This window comes from Engystomops pustulosus, chromosome 6 (genome assembly GCF_040894005.1).
Source record: "Engystomops pustulosus chromosome 6, aEngPut4.maternal, whole genome shotgun sequence".
In the NCBI taxonomy this organism is placed as follows: Eukaryota; Metazoa; Chordata; class Amphibia; order Anura; family Leptodactylidae; genus Engystomops; species Engystomops pustulosus.
The window spans coordinates 169,297,906-169,323,884 of NC_092416.1; the positions used below are offsets into that span (position 1 = coordinate 169,297,906).

At 46.1% G+C, this 25,979-nt stretch overlaps 1 protein-coding gene across 1 annotated transcript in view; it reads left to right on the plus strand.

Moving 5' to 3' along the window:
* The window catches only part of ANKFN1 (ankyrin repeat and fibronectin type III domain containing 1), a 530,260-nt gene that overhangs the window by 122,860 nt on the left and 381,421 nt on the right, over positions 1 to 25,979 (plus strand). The gene's annotated exons all lie outside the window — the stretch shown is intronic.

The following is a 25,979-nucleotide window of genomic DNA, read 5'->3' on the forward strand; positions in this document are numbered from 1 at the left end:
TGCACAGTACTACTACTCCTGTCCTGTATATATGGGCACTGCACAGTACTACTACTCCTATCCTGTATATTTGGGCACTGCACAGTACTACTACTCCTATCATGTATATATGGACACAGCACAGTACTACTGCTCCTATCCTGTATATATGGGCACAGCACAGTACTACTACTCCTATCATGTATATTTGGGCACTGCACAGTACTACTACTTCTATTCTGTATATATGGGCACAGCACAGTACTACTACTCCTATCCTGTATATATGGGCACAGCACAGTACTACTACTCCTGTCCTGTATATATGGGCACTGCACAGTACTACTACTCCTATCCTGTATATATGGGCACAGCACAGTACTGCTATTCTTATCCTGTATATATGGGCACAGCACAGTACTACTACTCCTATCCTGTATATATGGGCACAGCACAGTACTACTACTCCTATCCTGTATATATGGGCACAGCACAGTACTACTCCTGTCCTGTATATATGGGCACTGCACAGTACTACTACTCCTATCCTGTATATATGGGCACAGCACAGTACTACTCCTCCTATCCTGTATATATGGGCACAGCACAGTACTACTACTCCTATCCTGTATATATGGGCACTGCACAGTACTACTACTCCTATCCTGTATATATGGGCACTGAACAGTACTACTACTCCTATCCTGTACATATGGGCACTGCACAGTACTACTACTCCTGTCCTGTGTATATGGGCACTGCACAGTACTACTACTCCTATCCAATATATTTGGGCACTGCACAGTACTACTACTCCTATCCAATATATTTGGGCACAGCACAGTACTACTGTTCCTTTCCTGTATGTATGGGAACAGTTCTGCTACTCCTATCCTGTATATGTGGGCACTGCACAGTACTACTACTCCTATCCTGTATATGTGGGCACAGCACAGTACTACTATTCCTATCATGTATATTTGGGCACAGCACAGTACTACTACTCCTATCCTGTATATATGGGCACTGCACAGTACTACTACTCCTATCCTGTATGTATGGGCACAGTACTACTACTCCTATCCTGTATATATGGGAAATGCACAGTACTACTACTCCTATCCTGTATATATGGGGAATGCACAGTACTACTACTCCTATCCTGTATGTATGGGCACAGTACTACTACTCCTGTATATATGGGGAATGCACAGTACTACTACTCCTGTATATATGGGGAATGCACAGTACTACTACTCCTGTATATATGGGGAATGCACAGTACTACTAAACCTGTATATATGGGGAATGCACAGTACTACTACTCCTATCCTATATATATGGGCACAGCACAGTACTACTACTCCTATCCTGTATATATGGGCATAGCACAGTACTACTACTCCTATGCTGTATATATAGGCACTGCACAGTACTACTACTCCTGTCCTGTATATATAGGCACTGCACAGTACTACTGCTCCTATCCTGTAAGTATGGGCACAGTACTACTACTCCTATCCTCTATATATGGGCACATCACAGTACTAATACTCCTATCCTCTATATATGGGCACATCACAGTACTAATACTCCTATCCTGTATATTTGGGCACATCACAGTACTACTACTCCTATCCTGTATATATGGGCACAGCACAGTACTACTACTCCTATCCTGTATATATGGGTACAGCACAGTACTACTACTCCTATCCTGTATATATGGGTACATCACAGTACTACTACTCCTATCCTGTATATATGGACACAGCACAGTACTACTACTCCTGTCCTGTATATATGGGCACTGCACAGTACTACTACTCCTATCCTGTATATATGGGTACATCACAGAACTACTACTCCTATCCTGTATATATGGGTACATCACAGAACTACTACTCCTATCCTGTATATATGGGCACAGCACAGTACTACTACTCCTATCCTGTATATATGGGCACAGCACAGTACTACTACTCCTATCCTGTATATATGGGCACAGTACTACTACTCCTATCCTGTATATATGGGCACAGCACAGTACTACTCCTATCCTGTATATTTGGATGTATTTTCTCTCTGGGTAATAGGGTGCCCATCCTTTAACCCTTGCACTGCTCCCGGCACATTGCAAATTCAATTCTCTCTCGCTGTGTAACATATTCACACCTTTGTATTATTCATTTTTCCTGTGTAATGATTCCAGACATATGCAGATAAGGCGGCAGAACACACAAGGGAAGAGCAGCGGAAATCCACATGGAACTGATAGAAACACTGGGGCAGAGAGAAGAGTCATGTACATGGTAAACCGCAGAATATCAAGTCATGACCATCCTGATACATTGGGGCAGATTTACTTGCCCGGCCCATTCGCGATCCAGCGGCGCATTCTCTGCCCTGGATTCGGGTCCGGACGGGATTTATGAAGGCAGTTCCTCCGCCGTCCACCAGGTGGCGCTGCTGCGCTGAAAATCATCTTAACGCGCCGGAATGCACCGAGCTGGACCAGGTGAAGGTAAGCGCTTCCCAAGCGACACTTTTTCGGTTCTTAAATGCGGCGGTTTTTCGTTTTCGTTCGGCCACGCCCCCCGATTTCCGTCGCGCGCATGCCAGCGCCGATGCGCCACAATCCGATCGCGTGAGCCAAAATCCCGGGGCAATTCAGGTACAATCAGCGCAAATTGGAAATATTCGGGTAACACGTCGGGAAAACGCGAATCGGGCCCTTAGTAAATGACCCCCATTGTGCACAGGACTGGTTACCAGGAGGGAGACTTCACCAGACGCCTGGATAATAGACGTATTCACACGCTCACTTGTCGCCCTCCCCCTGCTGAGCTGTACCAGCGCTTTATCTGCTTGTGTTCTCTGTGTTTGTTTGTTTAAGATGGTTTGCTTCCGTTCTGTATACATAGTATTAGCTTGGATTACAGATGAATAGATACCGGGCGCTTCCATAATTCCATTATCTCTATTGTAGAGGAAGCGGCACTCGAGAAATCTCAAAGCCCGCACACTAAGTATCCACCAAGAAGAGAATGTGGCAATAGATCATTTCAATAACCACTAAAATGAACATTAAAAAAATAAAAATACATATAAAATACAAGCGCATTGAGAATAAAAAAGAAGGATAATAAAAAAAAAAAAACATTGCAAATGCGCTGCAGTCGATTCGGGCCAGGAGTTAGCAGACAGTCACATGGTATCTGCTCATTGTATATGTCATTCATCGCTCATGTGCGCTAAGCAGTGAATTTTATGCCTTTCTATTCTCTGCCTTTCTATAGTATTCTATAACCACCAGTCAGGTAATGTGAAATAAACTTAAATAAACTACTGAAACGAATCAGAATAGTGACTAAGGCATTTTTTTTAAAAATCAACACAGCATAGGCCAGTGATGGCGAACCTTTTAGCGGCCGAGTGCCCAAACTGCAACCCAAAACCCCCCTTATTTCTTGCGAGGTGCCAACCAAAAATTAAAGCAGTAACTTATTGCTCCCTGTTCAACAACTTTCAATCATATTGGCCTCCTGAGGACAGCAACACAGTAGACAGATGGAAAATTTTCATCATTTTAGCTTCTTTCCAGTTTCCCTCTGTACACAGAGAAGCGTGGGGCCGGCAGGAGGTCCTCCAAAAATAATTCGACCCTGTCTAATTCTCCCTCTTCCTACAACTTCCCCCTTCCTGGAACTGCAGGAAGATTGAGTCTTGTCTGGTGTGCTAGGGCAATGGCCCGGGTGCCCACAAAAAGGGCTCCGAGTGCCGCCTCTGGCACTCGTGCCAGAGGTTTGCCACCACTGGCATAGGCTATTGGAACCAGTTAAAAATGACCTTCCTGGTGACAGGTTTGCTTTAAGTCCTTTAATCCTAAAGTCCCACTTTGGACACTACTAGATCAATACATGCTCACAAACGCTCCCACGCTCGCTTTTATGTTTGCTTTTTAAGGATTTAGGTGCCTTTACAAAATCTCTGGCTGTAAAATTTCAATAAATACTGAGCAGGGAGAGATAAACTGTTCTGCTAGAAAATAGTGCTTATAGAATACTTTAGCCAGACAGAAAGAAGAAAGATCAAAGACAAGTTAAAAATAATAATTTTTTTTTTTTGCATCACTTTGGTCAACACAAAAATGCTAATTTCTTTCATTATTTTTTATTCCGTATTTATACTGTGTATTTCTAGAATAGCCTATACAGTACTTTTTGATGTTTTTGATCACCATATTGATGGGTGGGTGGCAATAGATCTGGACGCTATTGACACCCATTCGTATAGCCAATTAGATCTATAAAAAAAACATAAAAATCTTGCAAATTGTCCACTTATTCAGGATGATTTCACTCTTTGGTAACCTTAGGGCATGTAAGTCATTAGTTGTACTTTTGTTTCCTCTGCAGGGTCGCGTTGCAGGTCACTAGAGGTAACATGAAAGTATTACGCTTCATTGGAAGTTGTAATTAGGCCGCTCCTGACTGCAATTTATTTTACTGTAACATCGACTTCATCAGGACTTCCTGTCGGCAGACGTGAGACCAATCACCAGTCATCGAGGAACCCATTTACATACGGCTTATATTTACTTTACCTTTTTGCCGAAAAATAATGTTCCACAAGCTCACAAATTGCTATACTTTTATATGTATAACTATTAAATAATGGCCATTGTAAAAGATATAAGAATCAGGAAACCAGAAAGAAAATGATGGGGCTTATTTACTAAGGGTTTGTGGCTGCACTTTCAGGGTTTTTTCAGATGTTTTCGGCTGTGACAGGTATTTAAGTGGGGATTGTGTCGGGAACGGATTGTAGCGCGGCTGCGCCAGCTTTCATATGACAGAAATCAGGGGGGCGGGCTGCCGGACGATCTGACTGATTCGGACTCTGCGCTGGATTTAAGATTCAAGTTGTGTCCCAAGACAATGGGGGTCATTTACTAAGGCCCGATTCGCGTTTTCCCGACGTGTTACCCGAATATTTCTGATTTGCGCTGATTTCCCCTGAATTGCCCTGGGATTTTGGCGCACGCGATCGGATTGTGGCGCATCGGCGCTGGCATGCACGCGTTGGAAATCGGGGGGGCGTGGCTGAACGAAAACCCGACGGATTCGGAAAAACCGCCGCATTTAAAACAAAAAAATTGGTCGCACGGGCCATACTCACATGCACCAGGAAGAGATCAGTGAACTCCGACGCAACTCGGCGGACCTCGGCGCATCAGCGACACCTGGTGGACATCGGGCGCTGGACCTTCATGAATCGCCGGAAGACCAGAACGCTCGTCCGAGAAGCCGCCGCTGGAACGCGAATGGACCGGGTAAGTAAATGTGCCCCAATGCACTTAGATGCACCAGGAAGAAGAAGGTGAACTCCGGAGGACCTGAGTGGGGAAGCGACACATGCAGGATATCAGGTGCACGATCTTAGTGAATCACAGCAGAGTGTATGCTCGGACAATGCACTTTCTGTGAACTCCGCAGGACCGGGTAAGTAAATGTGCCCCAATGTGCTACATTTACTTACCTGTCCTGTCGCTATTGCCAAAAGTGCATTGTCCATTGTCTGCTGTGATTCACGAAGATCGTGCGCCCGATATCCTGCATGTGTCGCTTCCCCGCTGAGGTCCGCCGGAGTTCACCATCTTCTTCCCGGTGCATGTAAGTGCTTGATCTTGCGACACAATTTGAATCTTAAATCCCGCGCTCAGTCCGAATCAGTGGGATTGTCCGACGGCACTCCCCCCAATTTATGTCGCATGAAAGCCAATGCAGCTGCGCCAAAATCCAATCGCGACACAATCCCCAGTTAATTACCTGTAACAGTGGTGCAAATCGCGAAAATTTAAAAAATCCGACGAAAGTGCAATCTCAGTAAATAAGCCCCTATGTTTTTTTTGTTGCTGGAATCCGCCATCATCTCAATCTCATAGAAAATAGGCCATGATTAGAGACATGATAAGGTCTTATGTTTTTGTTCAGGTTCAGGGTTTGGCCTAACCAAGACCTATTGCTAGAACAGCCAATCCAGGAATTGATGCCCCCGTGCCAATCACAGATAATCACAATCTGAGTCATGGCTAGCAGTTAGGGGCATCAATTGCCCGGGTCGTGCAGGTCAAACCTGAACGGAAACATTGGGGCAGATTTACTTACCCGGCCCATTCGCGATCCAGCAGCGCGTTCTCTGCGGTGGATTCAGGTCTTGCGGCGATTCACTAAGGCAGTTCCTCCGACAAATAATCACAAATAATCCACATTAGATTAGATAAAATTCATTGCCAAAAAATCGTGGTGAGTTGCGTTGAGACCTTCTTGCCATGTGTAATCATATCATGTGAATACAGGAGGTCCCCTACTTAAGAACACCCGATTTACAGACGACCCCTAGTTACAAACAGACCTCTGGTAATTGGTAATTTCCTGTACTTTAGCCCTATACTACAATAATCAGCTGTAATAGATATCACGGGTGTCTGTAATGAAGCTTTATTGTTAATCCTGGTTCTTATGACAACCCAACATTTTTTAAATCCAATTGTCACAGAGACCAAAAAAAATTTAGCTGGTGTTACAATTATAAAATATACAGTTCCGACTTACATACAAATTCAACTTAAGAACAAACCTGCAGAACCGATCTTATACGTAAACCCGGGGACTGCCTGTATACTCTCATAATGCAGGAGCCCCAGCAGCAGATGCCACAAGGGACCCACAGAATTTCCCAACTTAATACAAAAAATTCCACCAGCCCTACAAATGGACGAGTCCTCGTTACACTTCCTCTATCTAATCTCATCCAATAAAGCCGGAAAACTTGGAAACATCATCTCTAATTTATCGCAAAATGTGTTTCTTCTGTCTTCTCGAGGTTCTATGCGGTGATACGGCCATAAAATATTGAGTCTAATAATCTTTTCTCACTTTATGGACAGGGGAAGCCTAGCAGAGGACAGATGGTGGGAGGGAATATGGCTAAATAATTAATATGTCATAAATAAGCCGGATGGTAATCAGAGAACCTACTGAGCGGAGTGCGGTGTCAACACCACGTAGCGCGCGCTCGGCAGAACGCTGTAATTGCTTCTCTCCGTCTACTCTACGAGCATCACAGAGGAATGAGGCAAGAAGATCCGAAAATCCGACACGTGGCTTTCTAGAAGGGGAGATTGATGCATGCGGTCACACCAGCCTTCACTTCAGCGTTCTCCGACGAGGATTCGGGTCTTCCAGCGATTCACTAAGGTCGTGCGCCCGATATCCACCAGGTGTCGCTGCTGCGCCGAGGTCCGCCGGAGTTCACCATCTTCTCCCCGGTGCATGTCAGTGCTTGATTTTGCGACACAATGGCGGTCATTTACTAAGGGCCCGATTCGCGTTTTCCCGTCGTGTTACCCGAATATTTCCGATTTGCGCTGATTTCCCCTGAATTGCCCCGGAATTTTGGCGCACGCGATCAGATTGTGGCGCATCGGCGCTGGCATGCACGCAACGGAAATCGGGGGGCGTGGCCGAACGAAAACCAGACGGATTCGGAAAAACCGCCACATTTTTTTTTTAAAAATGTGTCGCCGTGCTTGCACTTACCTTCACTCAGCCCGGCTCGGTGTATTCCAGTGCGTTCCAGGGAACTTCAAAGCAGCAGCGACACCTGGTGGACGTCAGAGGAACTGCCTTAATAAATCCAGCGCAGAGAACGCGCCGCTGGATCGCGAATGGACCGGGTAAGTAAATCTGCCCCAATTTGTTTTTTATATTCCGCGTTTTTTCCGAATCCGTTGGGTTTTCCGACGGCAACGCCCCCGATTTCTGTCAGGTGAAAGCTGGCGCAATTGCGCCGAGATCCGATTGCGTGTGCCAAAATCCCGGCGTAATTCGTCGCAAAACGGAAAAAGTCGCGAAACCCGACGAAAGTGCGGCCGCGGAGCCCTTAGTAAATGAGCCCCATTATTTATAGAAATCATTATTAGTCCTCTGTTTCTATTATTTTTTTAGGAATCGCCACTCAATTCTTCGGCAAGCGGCGTGACGGGTGATTTATGGCGATTTTCCAAGGTATGTATTTTACTTGAAAGATGGATGGATATTTAAAATGCGAATAGCTGCTCCTATATGACTTACTCAGGACGGGTCCAAAATCACAGTCACGTTGGGGGAGATTTAACAAAGTGTCGGTGAATAGACTGGCGCAAAGTTAGACTCCGGAGTCGTATTCTGCGCCAGATAATTCACGATGGATGATGTATGTGAGGTAGTTTAAGACTGTGGACTTTACACCAGATATTAGTCTGATTTAAGACGTTGAGTTTTATGCCACTCGAAGAAGGCCACTCCCACTTTGGAAGAGGCCACTCCCCCTTTCCGGTCAATTCTGAAAATTGCCTAAAAACAGTCTATCCCCAATAAATGTGGCACTTCTGGATGCAAATTACTCCTGAATTCTGGAAAAAACTCTGTTTCTTTGGTATAAAAAAAACATATGCTAAGTTTTATTAATAATAATAATAATAATAAAAAACTTTTATAAAGCGCAAAAGCTTACAGACTATGAGGATGAGGGGGTGACACAAGAGCTTACAGACTATGAGGATGAGGGGGTAACACAAGAGCTTACAGACTGTGAGGATGAGGGGGTGACACAAGAGCTTACAGTCTATGAGGATGAGGGGGTGACACAAGAGCTTACAGTCTATGAGGATGAGGGGGGGACACAAGAGCTTACAGTCTATGAGGATTAGGGGGTGACACAAGAGCTTACAGTCTATGAGGATTAGGGGGTGACACAAGAGCTTACAGTCTATGAGGATGAGGGGGGGACACAAGAGCTTACAGTCTATGAGGATGAGGGGGCAACACAAGAGCTTACAGTCTATGAGGATTAGGGGGTGACACAAGAGCTTACAGTCTATGAGGATGAGGGGGATGACACAAGAGCTTACAGTCTATGAGGATGAGGGGGTGACACAAGAGCTTACAGTCTATGAGGATGAGGGGGTGACACAAGAGCTTACAGTCTATGAGGATGAGGGGTGACACAAGAGCTTACAGTCTATGAGGATGAGGGGGTGACACAAGAGCTTACAGTCTATGAGGATGAGGGGTGACACAAGAGCTTACAGTCTATGAGGATGAGGGGGTGACACAAGAGCTTACAGTCTATGAGGATGAGGGGGGACACAAGAGCTTACAGTCTATGAGGATGAGGGGTGACACAAGAGCTTACATGCTATGAGGATGAGGGGGTGACACGAGAGCTTACAGTCTATGAGGATGAGGGGGGACACAAGAGCTTACAGACTATGAGGATGAGGGGGTGACACAAGAGCTTACAGTCTATGAGGATGAGGGGGTGACACAAGAGCTTACAGTCTATGAGGATGAGGGGGTGACACAAGAGCTTACAGTCTATGAGGATGAGGGGTTGACACAAGAGCTTACAGTCTATGAGGATGAGGGGGTGACACAAGAGCTTACAGTCTATGAGGATGAGGGGGTGACACAAGAGCTTACAGTCTATGAGGATGAGGGGGTGACACAAGAGCTTAGTTATAATTATTAGTTATAGGGCTTGTGCCATCAACCCTTGTACGTGTCATCGTTTTTTGTGTTTCCGTTTTTGCACTTAAAGCTTCCACTTAAAGGAGTTTGCCCAAGAAAGAAAGTTTTTAAATTATAATCCCCTAGTCATGTTTACACAATAAAGATCCTTTTTAACCTCTTACTTTACAATTTTACTCAGTTTTATTGCTGTTTTAGCTCCTATCTCTAAGCAGACACTTCATGTTTCCTCTGTGCTATGAGAATCAGTGTCCTGCGCTTAGATAATCAAAAAAAGAGAGACAAAACAGATATGAGACATGATGAGATCCATGAGATGGATATAACGCACAATGACACTCTGCTAACTTTGCTATAACAGTGTGCTCTAATATAACTCCTTCCCCTGCTATAAAGACCTTATCTTGCCTGTAGCTTGTAAAGTAACTGTGCATGCTGCTTGCTGGCAGGAAGTGTCTGTGTGTGAGCTCGTCTTGTAATGGAGGCAGGAGGGGCAGACAGGAGAGGCTATTCATGAGAAGAATCTGTACTGCCCGTCCATAAAAATCAGAAGATTTACAGTCGGATCTTGGGGCAACCGAAATTGTATACACCAGGACTGATAGAGACAGGTTGGATTTCTATCTGTGAAATGAAATATTTTTGTTAATAACAATTAAATTAGAGAATGTGTAATTTTGTTATCCTTAGTATATTTAAGAATCTTGTCGTGGGAATAACCCTTTAATATCCTGTGCATTATACTAGGAAGATGGAAAAATATTACAGTGGGATGTGACATTGGAGAGATGGGAAGTTACGCCTCTCGCGTGATGTCACCCCTCTATCCCACCATGGGTGAGGGTGGTGCGAGACGCTTGAATAATTAAAAGCTCGGAGCATCGGACATTGCATCCCCTCACTCTGGCCTGCTTTTTATAAGTCTCTTTTTTAGGTGACACCAGTGTGTAATGATTAGCAAAGACCACCGTCGGGATCAAGGTGAAGAAGAGCACAGGTGAGTATTTTTTGTGTAACCAGCTACTGGTAGATTTCCTTTAAGTTATTCAACAAAGTCTTGGGAACACTGGGAGAAATTTATTATATTCCAGCACAGCATGTGTTGACGTATGATGAAAGCCACACCCCTCCGGCACACTGGATATCTCAGAGGCTCCGGACTCCTGATGTCAGGTTCACGAGGGAAAATGCTGGGACTTCTGGTTCTTCTGGTGGTACCAGCAGCGTTCTCCGAACCCCGGCGAGTATCCGCGCAAACTCCACCTCTCGTCCCGGGCAGCGGCTGCTAAGATCTCGCGCTGTCTAGGAGTTGTGTTTGGAACTGCTGGGACTTGTGGTACCTCTGCTTGGTGCCTGGTTGTTCTGCACCATGAGGGGTTAATTCCCAGAAACTGTCCAGCTCCTATCAGGTTCTGGAGGTGGGGTTCTGGCTGCATAAATTGCAGCTTCACTAGTCACCTGTGCCAGTGTCCCTTCTCCACTCGCTCTCAGCATTAGGTTTGACTTGCTCTGTATCTGTATCTGTATGGTTGTGACCTTGGCTAGTTTTTGACATTGACTCTTTGCTTACTGATATTGCTCTTGATGTACCTTCTCGTTGTGACTCCGGCTTGTTTACCATTCTTTTGTGTTTTATGTTTGTCAGTCTGTTTGTGTTTCCCTTCCCACACTTATCCAGTGTATTTCGAGTCTTCAAGTAGTCACCCCACGGTTTAGCGTGGGGGCGCTATAGGAAGGGACAGAGGTTGGGGCAAGCTCAGGGCACACTATCCCCTGTCTTTTGTGTTCCCCAATCTTAACACCTGATGAATCCGGCTGCTGATTGTACTGATATTCAGTGCAAAGGCCATGCTCGGTCTGGATATAACTGCACTGTGTCAGGATTCGGGATGTGTGAATCCACTGGACCACCACGGGAGGTGGTACTAGCCGACACCTGGGACCGGCGTCTAAGTGGCACCTGGTCTTCACCAGAGCCCGCCGCAAAGCGGGTTGGACTTGCTGCAGCAGGGTGCCACCAGGTCGTTCCACAGGTGCGACTAGACCGCGGTGTCAGCCGAGGTACCTTAGCAGGAGACAGTCTCGTGGTCAGGTCCAGGCACAAGGTCAGGGCAGGCGGCAGAGATTCAAGTCAAGTCCAATCCGAGGTCAGCAACGGGAGACCAGGCAGATGGGTACGGGTACACAGGCACACGGGACACAGGAACACGGCAACAAGGAGGAACACTGGTAACACAGGAACATGGTGGGACTCTGGTAACACAGGAACACGGCAACACAGGACTCAGGAGCAGGAACACACTGGAATGCAGGAATACACAGGACTGCAGAATAATTGCTATGGAGCTTTCTCTAATGCTGTGAGGCTCAAAGATCCGGCAGTGGACACAGGAAGAGGCTACAATTTAAGCAGTATGGCTGGTTGGCCAGGGGTAATTATCGGCGTGCTGGCCCTTTAAATTTGTTGAAGCTGCCGTGCATGCGACCTAGGAGGCGGGGACGCGTGGTGCGCGGAGTCGTTGCTGGATCCCGGGAGGGTGAGTGGAATGCAGGGTGCCGGGAGCAGCAGAGAGGGGCCCGGTGCGCCTACGACCCGGGTGAAGGGTCGCAGGAGCACACGTGACACACTGTAACCAGCAGTCGTTCACGTTTGAATAGTCGCAGGTTATAGTGAGTGCATAGAAGCAGGGTTGAAACGGGTCAGCCCACTCCGGTTGTGACCACACCACCTTGACGCTCCACCATGCCCACTTGGCGTGGAGGTGGCATAAAGGGGGAAATAACTCCAATTCCTGGTGAATTACAAGTCCTGATACACTTCAGTCACTGAAAGAATAACACAAGCACAAACAAATATAGCTATAAACTAAGATCTGTGTTTCAAAGTCTACGGCTCCTCTTTGATTTTCCACATTTCACCTTGCAAATAGGATTGGACTGCAACAGTTGAGCAAAAAGAAGTAGCAGATGCTACAATGGTAACGTTACAGAGTCAGCTCCTGGCAATAGACGTCTGATAAATGTCGGTGATCTGCAATACTCCTGTATATATTACAGAACACTTCTGCTTTTAATACTAAAAAAAAATGGATCTGCCAGTGACACTTCAAATAGCGTTGCAGAAAAGTAAAAGCTTCGAAAAAACAAAGTAGTCAATTAAACTCATCTCGTAGGAAGATATATGACTGGGATTTCCATGACGAAAAGCCGAGGAAAGCTTAAGGAACAGACAGTCGCTAATAGAGAGGAGGGATTAACATTTGGCTTTTCCCAGGATTTGCGTAATCAGTGTATGTCTGGAAGAGTGAGGCAAAAGACTGGACGAGGATTGATGAAAAAATTTGGTCAAAAAGAACAGAATAGTCTACGGGATTTTATTGAGTCAAGTGTATTGAAATAACGTTTTTTTGGGGTGGAGCCTAAATAATAGACAATGGGGCACATTTACTTACCCGGTCCATTCGCGTTCCAGCGGCGGCTTCTCGGACGAGCGTTCGGGTCTTCCGGCGATTCATGAAGGTCCTGCGCCCGATGTCCACCAGGTGTCGCTGCTGCGCCAAGGTCCGCCGAGTTGCGTCAGAGTTCACTGATCTCTTCCTGGTGCATGTAAGTATGGCCTGTGCGACCAATTTTTTTTTTTAAATGCGGCGGTTTTTCAAAATCAGTCGGGTTTTCGTTCGGCCACGCCCCCCGATTTTCGTCGCGTGCATGCCAGCGCCGATGCACCACAATCCGATCGCATGCGCCAAAATCCCGGGGCACACGTCGGGAAAACGCGAATCGGGCCTTTAGTAAATGACCCCCATTAAATCACTATTTACCTCCATAACGAATATTTTGGTGCAGTTTTGACCATTCAGATATTTTTTTCTAAGTGTTTGGATTGTTTTTTTTTAAGTATTCAGCCCAGCAGCAAATCTGCGGATAGGCAGGTCAAAGTGACTTTAAAGAGGATTACATGTTCCCTAAGTGGATGCATTGAAAAAGGGAACCTCACAATAGTAACAAAAGATTTACTGCACTTTGCGTAGCTGGATAGTAGTTGACAACTGAGTTTGTAATGTAAAGACCTTTTCACATACACAGAGGGGTCCTCAGTCATGTGAAGGTTACAATATGGAACAAACAAAGCTGGAGAGTGAAGCCATTAAAGCAACGTGCAATGTAAGCTTTTGGACTTTGACTTTTTGTCTGAAAAATATATTTTTTTCATTACTTCATTCATTCAGTCCATTTTAACAAGGTAGACTGGGAACAGATAGTCAGACACAGACTGTGAGACCTTAAACTGAACTCACCCGACAGTCCTTATCTACTTACCACCCAATGTGGTGGCCAATAAACTTGGTGAGAGTCCCCGCTTAACTCTAAGTGATAACAGCGTAAGAGAACAAGGCAAACAAATGAATAAGAAGAGTAGTCAGAGCTGAAACCTTAAGGACAACGAAGTACCAAATCGATAGACAATGGATATAACCAGGAAGACAAGCCAAGAGGTCAGAAGAAACTAGATATAAGTAGACTGAATAAATGCAAGCTTGGTCAAGTCTAAACTAGAACAAGCACTGAGGAAAGGTTCTCTAGACCTGGTTCACTACTGATAGGATAAGGATTCTGTCCTTCACAGCAGGTCAACTGTTAGACAGGAGAAATGATGTGGTACAAAATGAATCAATGCTTTGAGGAAGAAATAGAGAAGTGTTCAGACATGTTGATCAGCGCCTCCTCAGTCGCACTCTGCAACTGAAGATGATTCCAGCATGGATATTACATACAATTTTGCAGAGGCACAAGGTACCGTGTATCACTTATATGCCCCAACTAGCATGGAGAGGGGTTGTATCTTATATTTATCCTCAAGTTAAAGGGATTTTACCCACCAAGAAAAGTTAGGCCCTATCCACGGGATCAGGCCAAACTTGCTGATCAGTGAAGGTCTCAGTGCTGAGACCCCCACAGATCGTGAAAATGAGGGGTCGTCGCTTCGTCAGATTAATGCAGCAGAATGGTCATGCGCGGCCGCCTGCTCCATTAATCTAACAGAGTGACAAGGGGTTCGAAGGACCCCTCATTTTTGCTATCTGCAGGGGTCGGCTCCATAGAGATTAATGGAGTGGAAGGGTCATGCGTGGCCGACGGTCATGTATGGCCAACGGACCCCACATTTTCGCGATCTTCGGGGGTCTCAGCACTGGTATCCCCACTGATCAGCAAGTTAGGCCATATCCCGTAGATAGGCCTAACTTTTTTTCGTGGGAAAACCCTTTTAAGGGATAGGCCATTCCCATATAGATCCATTATACGGATAAGGAATTCCATGTGATCCCGGTGGCCCATTCACGTTTTTTTAACTTTATATTATTTGTATCCAGTACATCGTTAAATGAGAAAGAATTCATTTAAATGAAACGAAATGATCTGAAATGTTCCTTTAACGAGCAAAAGTTTAGTCGCAGTTCTATGTATAAATGAAGATTCGTGGAGTCGAAGATTTGCTCCCGAAAATAAACAATTAAAGGGAGTCTATGGTGAGATTCTCCCCAGTCTAAACTTTTCCAAACAATCTTACTATACATAGCAGCAGGGATAATTAACTAATTGCTGACATGTAGACAGTACGATAAATACGTGCACTGTGCACCGGCATATTGACTTACTGTGCGCCCATGCCAAACATTTTGTGTCTCCTGGCTGGGATTCAAGTCCATACAAAGATCTAAATATGGGAAACTGATTGTGCCCACTGCATCCAACACGTTGCTGTAGAAGAAGGGTAAAGCTGATGCCGCATAAGTGATATGTTCAGTGTTGTGTGCGCTCTACGAGAAGGGGGTGTTGTCATGTAGCACTGAATGTTTTAAAGGGGTTTCTTCAAAAATTAGAGTAAAAAGATTTTCAGATTTATAATTTTACATCTGACTTCTGTCCTTGACCCTTACACTTCATGCGCTGTGGAAATGCAATCGCCTGATTAATCACATTTATCCTTTATCCTAGGGCCACATTGTCTTACTGCTCAGCTTCAAGGGTCCGCACTAGTAACCAGAACCCTAGATGCCCAACAACCACAGTACAGCACAAATACCACCCCAGACACCAAATACTGCATTTATATAATAACTAGTATGGGCCCCAAAGCAGACGACAAAAACAGTGCACAAACCAGATGATAATACTACTGGAGACCCCCCACTAGAGCAGACGTATAATACTGGAGACCCCCTAGAGCAGATGTATAATACTGGATACCCCCCACTAGAGCAGATGTATAATACTGGAGACCCCCCACTAGAGCAGATGTATAATACTGGATAACACACTAGAGTAGATGTATAATACTGGAGACCCCCCACTAGAGCAGATGTATAATACTGGATAACACACTAGAGTAGATGTATAATACTGGAGACCCCCCACTAGAGCAGATGTATAATACTGGAGACCCCCCACTAGAGCAGATGTATAATACTGGAGACCCCCCACTAGAGCAGATGTATAATACTGGAGACCCCCCACTAGAGCAGATGTATAATACTGGATAACACACTAGAGTAGATGTATAATACTGGAGACCCCCCACTAGAGCAGATGTATAATACTGGAGACCCCCCACTAGAGCAGATGTATAATACTGGAGACCCCCCACTAGAGCAGATGTATAATACTGGAGACCCCCCACTAGAGCAGATGTATAATACTGGAGACCCCCACAAGAGCAGATGTATAATACTGGAGACCCCCCACTAGAGCAGATGTATAATACTGGAGACCCCCTACAGCAGATGTATAATACTGGATAACACACTAGAGCAGATGTATAATACTGGAGACCCCCCACTAGAGCAGATGTATAATACTGGAGACCCCCTACAGCAGATGTATAATACTGGATAACACACTAGAGCAGATGTATAATACTGGATAACACACTAGAGCAGGTGTATAATACTGGAGACCACCCTAGAGCAGATGTATAATACTGGAGACCCCCTACTAGAGCAAATGTATAATACTGGATAACACACTAGAGCAGGTGTATAATACTGGAGACCCCCCTAGAGCAAATGTATAATAGAGAAGACCCCTCCCACCCCCCAACCCCCAGCCGCAGAGCAGACCAATAATACTGGAGGACCCCCGTCCCCCACAGGGAGAACCAGTACATGAGCTTCTCCCTCCATATTTCTTGCACACACCACCTGCTAGAGACCTGCCAGGCTGTAGGACAGCCCTCCGGTTCCCATACCAAGCACCGTGACCACAGCGTGCCCAGGGCCACCAGCCACTCCGGTATTCTGGGCCCCGGCTGGCTCCAGGCCCCAAGAAAAGGCTAGGTCCCGGTTGCACATATAACAAGTTGTGCCAATTAGCACAACCAGGGAAGGGCAGATACATCTGTATTGTCCTCATCTAAAGCAGAAGAGTTCTACACTTCTTTCTTCCTTTCATTTATGATCATAGTCTGTTGTGCTTCCCTTACTCCCAGGAGACGCATTGGGGGATGTTTATCGGGGCTTCTACGCCAGAAAGCTGGGGTAGGAATGGAGTAGCGCTAAACTCTGCACAGCCGTAGCCATGACGGAGCGCCAGTGTATGATAAATAACCCTCATTAACTTTTGTTTCAAAAACTTCTCCAAAATCTTGGGGCAAATGATTAAATCCCTCAGAGGATCATCTGGTTCTATGCGGTGGTGCCCTGTCAGCTACACCCTCCATATCAAACATATAGCCGTACATATCACACAGGCACAGTGCCAGCAAGTCTTCATCTATACTCTATGAACATTTGAGGTTTGGACCACCATGACCATGTACCTTCAACCTGCAGCATTGTCCTTCCTGACAGTAACCACTCCCAGTGCCTTTTCCTACTTCCCTCTTAGGCCAAATCTCTAGCATGGACTACTTGGCCAAAATTTGGTGCATATGCAAGGAATACTAGTCAAAAAGTTAACTCAATCAAGTTAACTCAATCAAGGCCAAGAGTCCATGTTCTTATCAGTAACCCAGTGTCCCTCATCAGCACAGTTCAGGCTCATTCACATTCTTCATTGTGTGACTGTCTCATCCATACAATAAATTATTCCACCAGCCGGAGCGAATAGATGTATTGTGTTATAGGGACATAATGGGGCAGATTTACTTACCCAGTCCATTCGCGATCCAGCGGCGCGTTCTCTGCGGTGGATTCGGGTCCGGCCGGGATTCACTAAGGTAGTTCCTCCAACGTCCACCAGGTGTCACTGCTGCGCTGAAGTCCGCCGAGGCCCGCCGGGAATGCACTGAAGTTCACCGGCCAATTCCTGGTGAAGGTAACCGCGAGTCCCGCGACACTTTTTTGTAAAATGCGGCAGTTTTTCCGAATCCGTCGGGTTTTCGTTCGGCCACCCCCCCCGATTTCCGTCGCGTGCATGCCAGCGCCAATTCGCCACAATCCGATCGCGTGCGCCAAAATCCCGGGGAAATTCAGGGAAAATCGGCGCAAAACGGAAATATTCGGGTAACGGGTTGGGAAAACGCGAATCGGGCCCTTAGTAAATCACCACCAATACCTTCTCTAGGGGCTTTCACTCTTGGTTTTCTGGGTTTTTTCTCCTTCCTCTATGAAGTGCCTCGTGTCGTTTTAGACTGCTGGATTCTTTTGTTGTCAAAAAGTGATACAAATAAGCAGAAACTACAAAAACCGTCTTGTACCGTTCACATCTTAGCATTTTCTCGGCTTTTAACTTTCCTTTATCCTCAGCGTTAGTGCGGGATCACTGACATATCAAAGGTGACTTCTGCTTCTTCTGTCTCCCACCTTCGTTTCTGCTTCTTTCTTTGTATATTTTATTGGCGAGGAAATAGTCAAGTGTTTCAGGCAGTAAAGAAAATAAGTTTTATGAAGTTTTAGAAAAGGCCATGATGAACTCAAAGACATTGGGGCAGATTTACTTACCCGGTCCATTCGCGATCCAGCGGCGCGTTCTCTGTGGTGGATTCGGGTCTTCCGGCGATTCACTAAGGCAGTTCCTCCGACGTCCACCAGGTGTCGCTGCTGTGCTGAATGCACCGAAGTTCACCAAGCCGGGCCGAGTGAAGGTAAGCGCGTGTCCAGCGACACTTTTTTTTTTTTAAATGCAGCGATTTTTCCGAATCCGTCGGGATTTCGTACGGCCACGCCCCCCGATTTCCGTCGCGTGCATGCCGGCGCCGACGCGACACAATCCGATCGCGTGCGCCAAAATCCCGGGGCAATACAGGGAAAATCGGCACAAAGCGGAAAAATTGATTGAAAGGTCAGGTACACTTTAAAGCACCAAAAAATTTGCATTAACCCTTACCTTATCCTAATTCCAATGTCATCTAGAATTTAGAATTCTTGTAGATCACATGTGCAGAGTTTGGGACTTAGAGGGTTACATTTCCCCCCATGTTCCAGCACATTTATCAGTACAGGCAGAAATAATCCAGTCTTGAATGTTATGTATTGTCTCCTAACGTCTAATTTAATTAGTGTGGTTGACATTTAGCTGCGGAGTGATGAGCACTAATTGTATTGCGACTCTCTGCCGGATGCCTTCAACCAATAGGCAAGGGGCGAGACTCCCGGGGCAATGGAATTAATACTTGTCGCTCAAGTGGGTTGATTTACTCTGCGGATCAGCAGTGCAAACAGATTTCTCCTAATTTAGGATAAGAATCCATTCTGTTACTGGTATTCGTCCGCATGGAGATGGTTCACTTGTTCTCGTGGCTGTACATGCGCCGAGTTGTGCACCAAAGGATGAGCAAAACTTTCCAAAAAGCTTTGTAAAACAATATTGGGGCACATTTACTTTATGTACTTTACTTATTTTCTTTGGGTTTCCTGACTTTTTCCGTTTTGCGCCTGGGGTTTTTGGCGCACACAATCGGTTTTTCGCGCAATCGCGCCGACTTTCATGTGACACAAATCGGGCGGCGGGCCGTCGGACAATCCGACTGATTCGGAATGAGTGCTGGATTTAACATTAAAAATTGTGTTGCAAGCCCAAGCACATGCACCAGGAAGAAGAAGGTGAACTCCGGAGGACCTGAGCAGGGAAGCGACACATGCAGGATATCAGGCACACGATCTTAGTGAATCGCGGCAGCTCCGAATCCTCATCGGACAGCGCACCTCTGGGATCGCGACGGAATGGGTAAGTAAATGTGCCCCATTGTTTTCTGATTTATCGTGTCACAATTAGAGATGAGCGGATTCAAGTTTCAAGTTCCGGAATCGGGTGTGTCCTGGATTGGCTACCTAATTTATCATACCAAACAGCCCACCATGGTTATTTTATATAAGCCCCCCTCACCCCCATGGATTCCTTATGTACAGCCAAATGTAGGTCCCACCAGTAGTTCTGGGCTGATGGTGGCCTTGGCCGTGGAAGAAAAAGTGCTGCTGACATGAGGATCCAGGGCCCATTATATTTATACAATGGGGCACATTTACTTACCCGGTCCTATTGCGATCCTGCGGCGCGTTGTCCATCGTGGATTCGGGTTCTGCCGGGATTCACTAAGGTCGCGCACCCGATATCCAGTAGGTGTCGCTGCTGCGCCGAAGTCTGCCGGAGTTCACCTGTTTCTTCTCTGTGCATGTAAGTGCGTGATCTTGCGACACATTTAGTTTTTTTAATTCTGCGTTTTTTTGCGGTCGCGTGAAAGCCGGTGCGATTGCGCCAAAATCCGATCGCGTGCGCCAAAATCCCAGCGGAATTCGCCGCATAACAGAAAAATTTTGGAAACCTTACGAAAGTGTGGCCGCGGAGCCCTTAGTAAATGAGCCCCAAGATGTTGCAAGAACGTGTCATCAGTGCGCTTCACCTTGGACATTGAGTGACTCTGGGCTTGCACAACGGGGGATGTGAGGAGGGCAGGTGAGATTGCCAAGTGCGTCCCAAAATTGGTACACAAGGCTGAAATGAGGGGGTGAGAAGCGCAGAGCTCACACTTCTCCCCTGTCTTGACACAATCACTTTACAATAATATCAGGATACTGCTCCCTACTGATCCCTGGCATGGACTAATAGGAGATCTATGAGTTTGTTGGTATTTGGTACTCCAGAGGTGAAGGGGCTTATATTGTTCTATTGATATCACTTTTACAAAATGAACTTAAAGGGGCGGTCCACTTTCAGCGAATAATTGATGATTTGTGTAAGAAAAAATTGACAGTTTTCCTAAGTACTTTCTGCATCAATTACTCACGGCTTTCTAGATCTCTGCTTGCTGTCATTATATAGAAAGCTTCTATGTTTACTTCCAGGGGATAGAAATCTGTTTATGGTCATGTGATGTCACACAGGTGCACGCTGATTATATCCCTGGTCATGTGCTGTCACACGGGTGCACAACTCGTTATATCCCTGGTCATGTGCTGTCACACGGGTGCACAACTCGTTATATCCCTGGTCATGTGCTGTCACACGGGTGCACAACTCGTTATATCCCTGGTCATGTGATGTCACACAGATGCAAGGCTCGTTTTATTCCTGGTCATGTGATGTCACACAGGTGCACGGCTCATTATATCCCTGGCCACATGATGTCACACAGGTGCACGGCTCATCATGTCCCTGGCCTTGTGATGTCACACAGGTGCACAGCTCTTATATCCCTGGTCATATGATGTCACACAGGTGCACGGCTCATTATATTCCTGGTCATGTGATGTCACATAGGTGCACGTTCCTTATATCCCTGGTCATGTGATGTCACACAGATGCAAGGCTCGTTTTATTCCTGGTCATGTGATGTCACACAGGTGCTTGGCTCGTTATATCCCTGGTCATGTGATGTCACACAGGTGCATGGCTCGTTATATCCCTGCTCATGTGATGTCACACAGATGCAAGGCTCGTTTTATTCCTGGTCATGTGATGTCACACAGGTGCATGGCTCGTTATATCCCTTGTCATGTGATGTCACACAAATGCAAGGCTCGTTTTATTCCTGGTCATGTGATGTCACACAGGTGCACGGCTCGTTATATCCCTTGTCATGTGATGTCACACAGATGCAAGGCTCGTTTTATTCCTGGTCATGTGATGTCACACAGGTGCACGGCTCATTATATCCCTGGCCACATGATGTCACACAGGTGCACGGCTCATTATGTCCCTGGCCTTGTGATGTCACACAGGTGCACAGCTCTTATATCCCTGGTCATGTGATGTCACACAGGTGCACGGCTCATTATATTCCTGGTCATGTGATGTCACATAGGTGCACGTTCCTTATATCCCTGGTCATGTGATGTCACACAGATGCAAGGCTCATTTTATTCCTGGTCATGTGATGTCACACAGGTGCTTGGCTCGTTATATCCCTGCTCATGTGATGTCACACAGGTGCACGGGTTGTTATATCCCTAGTCATGTGATGTCACACAGGTGCTTGGCTCGTTATATCCCTGCTCATGTGATGTCACACAGGTGCACGGCTCGTTATATCCCTTGTCATGTGATGTCACACAGATGCAAGGCTCGTTTTATTCCTGGTCATGTGATGTCACACAGGTGCACGGCTCGTTATATTCCTTGTCATGTGATGTCACACAGATGCAAGGCTCGTTTTATTCCTGGTCATGTGATGTCACACAGGTGCACGGCTCGTTATATCCCTTGTCATGTGATGTCACACAGGTACACGGCTCGTTATGTACCTGGTCATGTGATGTCACACAGGTGCACGGGTCGTTATATCCCTGGTCATGTGATGCCACACAGGTGCACGTCTCGTTATATCCCTGGTCACGTGATGTCACACAGGTACATGACTCATTATATCCCTGGTCATGTGATGTCACACAGGTGCACAAGCCATTATAGCAGCTGTGTGACATCACATGACCATGGACAGATTTCTCTCCACTTGGGGTAAACATAAAAGCTTTTTTATAGCAAGACAGGAAGCAGAGATCTAGAAAACCACAAGGAATCGATACGGAAAAAAACAATGGAAGATCCTATAACTTTTCCTTACACAAACAATAGCGATTATTTGCTAAAAGTGGACAATCCCTTTAAGTCAGTCTAAAAGATCAATCGTCCGCAAACCCCTCACAGACACCTGGGTGCTTTCCGCTTACGTATTTCCAGCGGTAATTGAACATGTTTCACGTACACGAGTCTCCATTACGCTTCACATCCTCCACGACGCAGTTACATGATCTAATTTACATTTTGGTGATTACGTTCCGACGTTCTTCACAACTTCTGCTTTCTTGTATAAGCCGAGCTGACAGATGATCTAATCTCTGCCACGTAGAAGGGAGTTGTTCTTAATCAGAACAGACGCCACTTACGTTATTCCACCAATTCTCCCGCACACACACGTGAGTCACATCAAAAGGCCAACGCGCGTTGCGTTCACCAGCGGCTCGAATGTCGCGTGTTTCGCCTCTAATGATGTGCAGTAACACGTTCATCAAATCAGCCAAAGGGTGAGGAGACCTTTCATTCTGTGTAATTAAGGAAATTCTGTCCGAAATTTTGACAGAAAAGACCATTTTGTTGCTATTTTGTAATATTATACACATATTTAGCTGTAATTTATTAACCCCTTATCGACCAGGGCCCTTTTTCGTTTTTGCATTTCCATTTTTCACTCCCCACCCTAAAATATCTATAACTTTTATATTTTTCCATGTAAAGAGCTGACTGGTTCTGTCTAGTCCCAGTTTTTGACTACAGTACTTTAACCCCTTAAGGACGCAGGGTTTTTCGGCTCATTTCTCGCTCTCCAACTTCAAAAATCCATAACTTTTTCATTGTTATGTTACGTTCTTGTGGGCTCAGTTTTTACGACTTTCACTCTCCGCTCCAAATAACACGCCTAATTTATTCTTTGGTTCGGTGCGATCGCGGTGATACCAAATTTATATAGGTTTTATTGTGTTTTAATACATTTTCAAAAATTAAACGACTGTGTACAAAAAAGAAAAAAATTTTTTTGCCATCTTCTGACGCTAATAACTTTTCATACTTTGGCGCACGGAGATGTGTGAGGGGTCATTTTTTGCGAAATGAGGCGACGTTTTCATTGCTACCATTTTGAGGTCTGTGCGACATTTTGATCATTTTTTAGTTCATTTTTTATGTGATGTAAAATGGTGTAAAAGTCGCATTTCGGACATTTGGGCGCCATTTCCCGCCTCGGAGGTCACCGCCGCCCGTAACCGTTTTTATATTTTGATAGATCGGGCATTTTGGGACGCGGCGATACCTAATGTGTCTGTGATTTTTACTGTTTGTTATGTTTTATATCAGTTCTAGGGAAAGGGGGGTGATTTGAATTTTTAATATTTTATTAATTTTTTTTATTTTTTTTTTTATTTTTTTTTCACTATTTTTTAGACCATCTAGGGTACATTAACCCTAGATGGTCAGATCGCTCCTACCATATACTGCAATACTTCTGTATTGCAATATATGGCATTTTTGCAGCACATTCGTTACAATGAGCCACTGACTCATTGGGGGTCATTTATTAAGGGCCCGATTCGCGTTTTCCCGACGTGTTACCCGAATATTTCCGTTTTGCGCCGCTTGTACTTAAATTGCCCCGGGATTTTGGCGCACGCGATCGGATTGTGGCGCATCGGCGCTGGCATGCGCGCGACGGAAATCGGGGGGCGTGGCCGAACGAAAACCCGACGTATTCGGAAAAACCGCCGCATTTAAAAACCGAAAATGTGTCGCATAAGGACCGCTTACCTTCACCTGGTCCAGCTCGGTGCATTCCGGCGCGATGAGTTTACTTTCAGCGCAGCAGCGCCACCTGGTGGACGGCGGAAGAACTACCTTATTAAATCCCGGCCGGACCCGAATCCAGAGCGGAGAAGCCGCCGCTGGAACGCGAATGGACCGGGTAAGTAAATTTGCCCCATTGTAACGAATCTGCAGAAGCCATGTAGCCTCGTGTCAAAAGAAGACCCAAGGCTACCATGGCAACCAATCGCCGCCCCCCGATAACGTTCGGGGGCGCGGCGATCGCATTAAAGATGGCGGCGCCCGCGCACCGCCGTTTTTTAAACGCCGCCGGCGACTTTGCCGGCGACAATCACATGGTTAATAGCCGCGATCGGTGCAAGCACCGACCGCAGTTATTAGCGGTGGGGGTTTTATGCAAAATGCAACAACCCCCACCCTTGTATGAAGAGGACTCAGCCCGTGAGCCCTTTTCATACATCCCTTATACCTCTGCGCCGTAGAGCTACGGCGCAGAGCGTTAAGGGGTTAAAAACATTAGTCTTCTCATATGGGCAAGAGACACCTTATGGGCCCCCTAAACCTCTTGGGCCCATTTACGACTGCTACCTCTGCACCCCCTAAAGTTACACCCTTGAAGAGGACTTGTCACCCTAAAACGCACTAGGAGCTGCTCAGTGGAAGGCGTCTGAGCCTTGAGGTTGTTCTATTTCTTCTTTGCGAAGATGGGCTGTATCTGCATCGTGACTACGACTCTACCCCTAGACCATAATTCTGATCACTGCTCCTTGGACTCAGTTGATGACCCCATTTTGACTCTGAATCTGAATCTACCTACCTTGACATATCACCCGTACCATAGATTATACCCACCTGCTGCCTTTTCTGCCCCATGGTTCCTGGAATTTGCCCCACACTAGGACTATTTTCTGCCTGACTCCTGGTGTTTTGCCCAAGCATAGTGTGACCCACCAGTGCTGGGACTATCTAGAAAGGCCGGATGATTGTGTCCTCTTAAAAGTGTAGTCCAGATCCCTTTGCCGGGGTTAAAGGGTAAGACCGATGAAATAATGTCGACCAACGCCAAACTGGTTCGTACATATTTAGAGTCAAAATCACTGTCGTAAAAACACAGTAATGCTATAAGTTAATTGTAGTGTTGAGCCGAACCAGGACTTTGGCTAGGAGTTCGGGTTCCGCGTTCGAGCGCTATCACCTGCTCAAGGGTTTTAACTCTTTAAATGCCGACGAGGTCGAGTGTGCAGCAACATTTAGGATTGTCGCTTTCTGATGACATCTCGGGGAGTGACGTTTGTCATGGGTGCTCCTGCAACCCACATCCCGGGTTGCAGGCGCTCTCCGTGGCACCCACTCCACCCAGCTTCAATCACCTCTCCACGGTCCTCCTCCCGTCCCAGCTTCCCAGCGCAAGCATCACCGGCTCCTAGGGTGCGCGTCCCCCGGCACTCGTAGATTAAAAGGCCCAGCGCACCACTGATGGCGATGGCCACTTCCCGGAATTAGTTAAAAGCCAGCTCTTCCCAGTGTTCCCCGCCATATCTTTGTGCTCTATGCCGTCGAGAAAGCTTTGTTTTGTGTCTTGTGTTTGTGACTGGATTCCCCGTTGTGACCCTGGACCTGTTCCCGTTTACGCTCCTCTGCTGCCTGCCCTGACCTTCTGCTCTGCCTCTAACCTTAAAC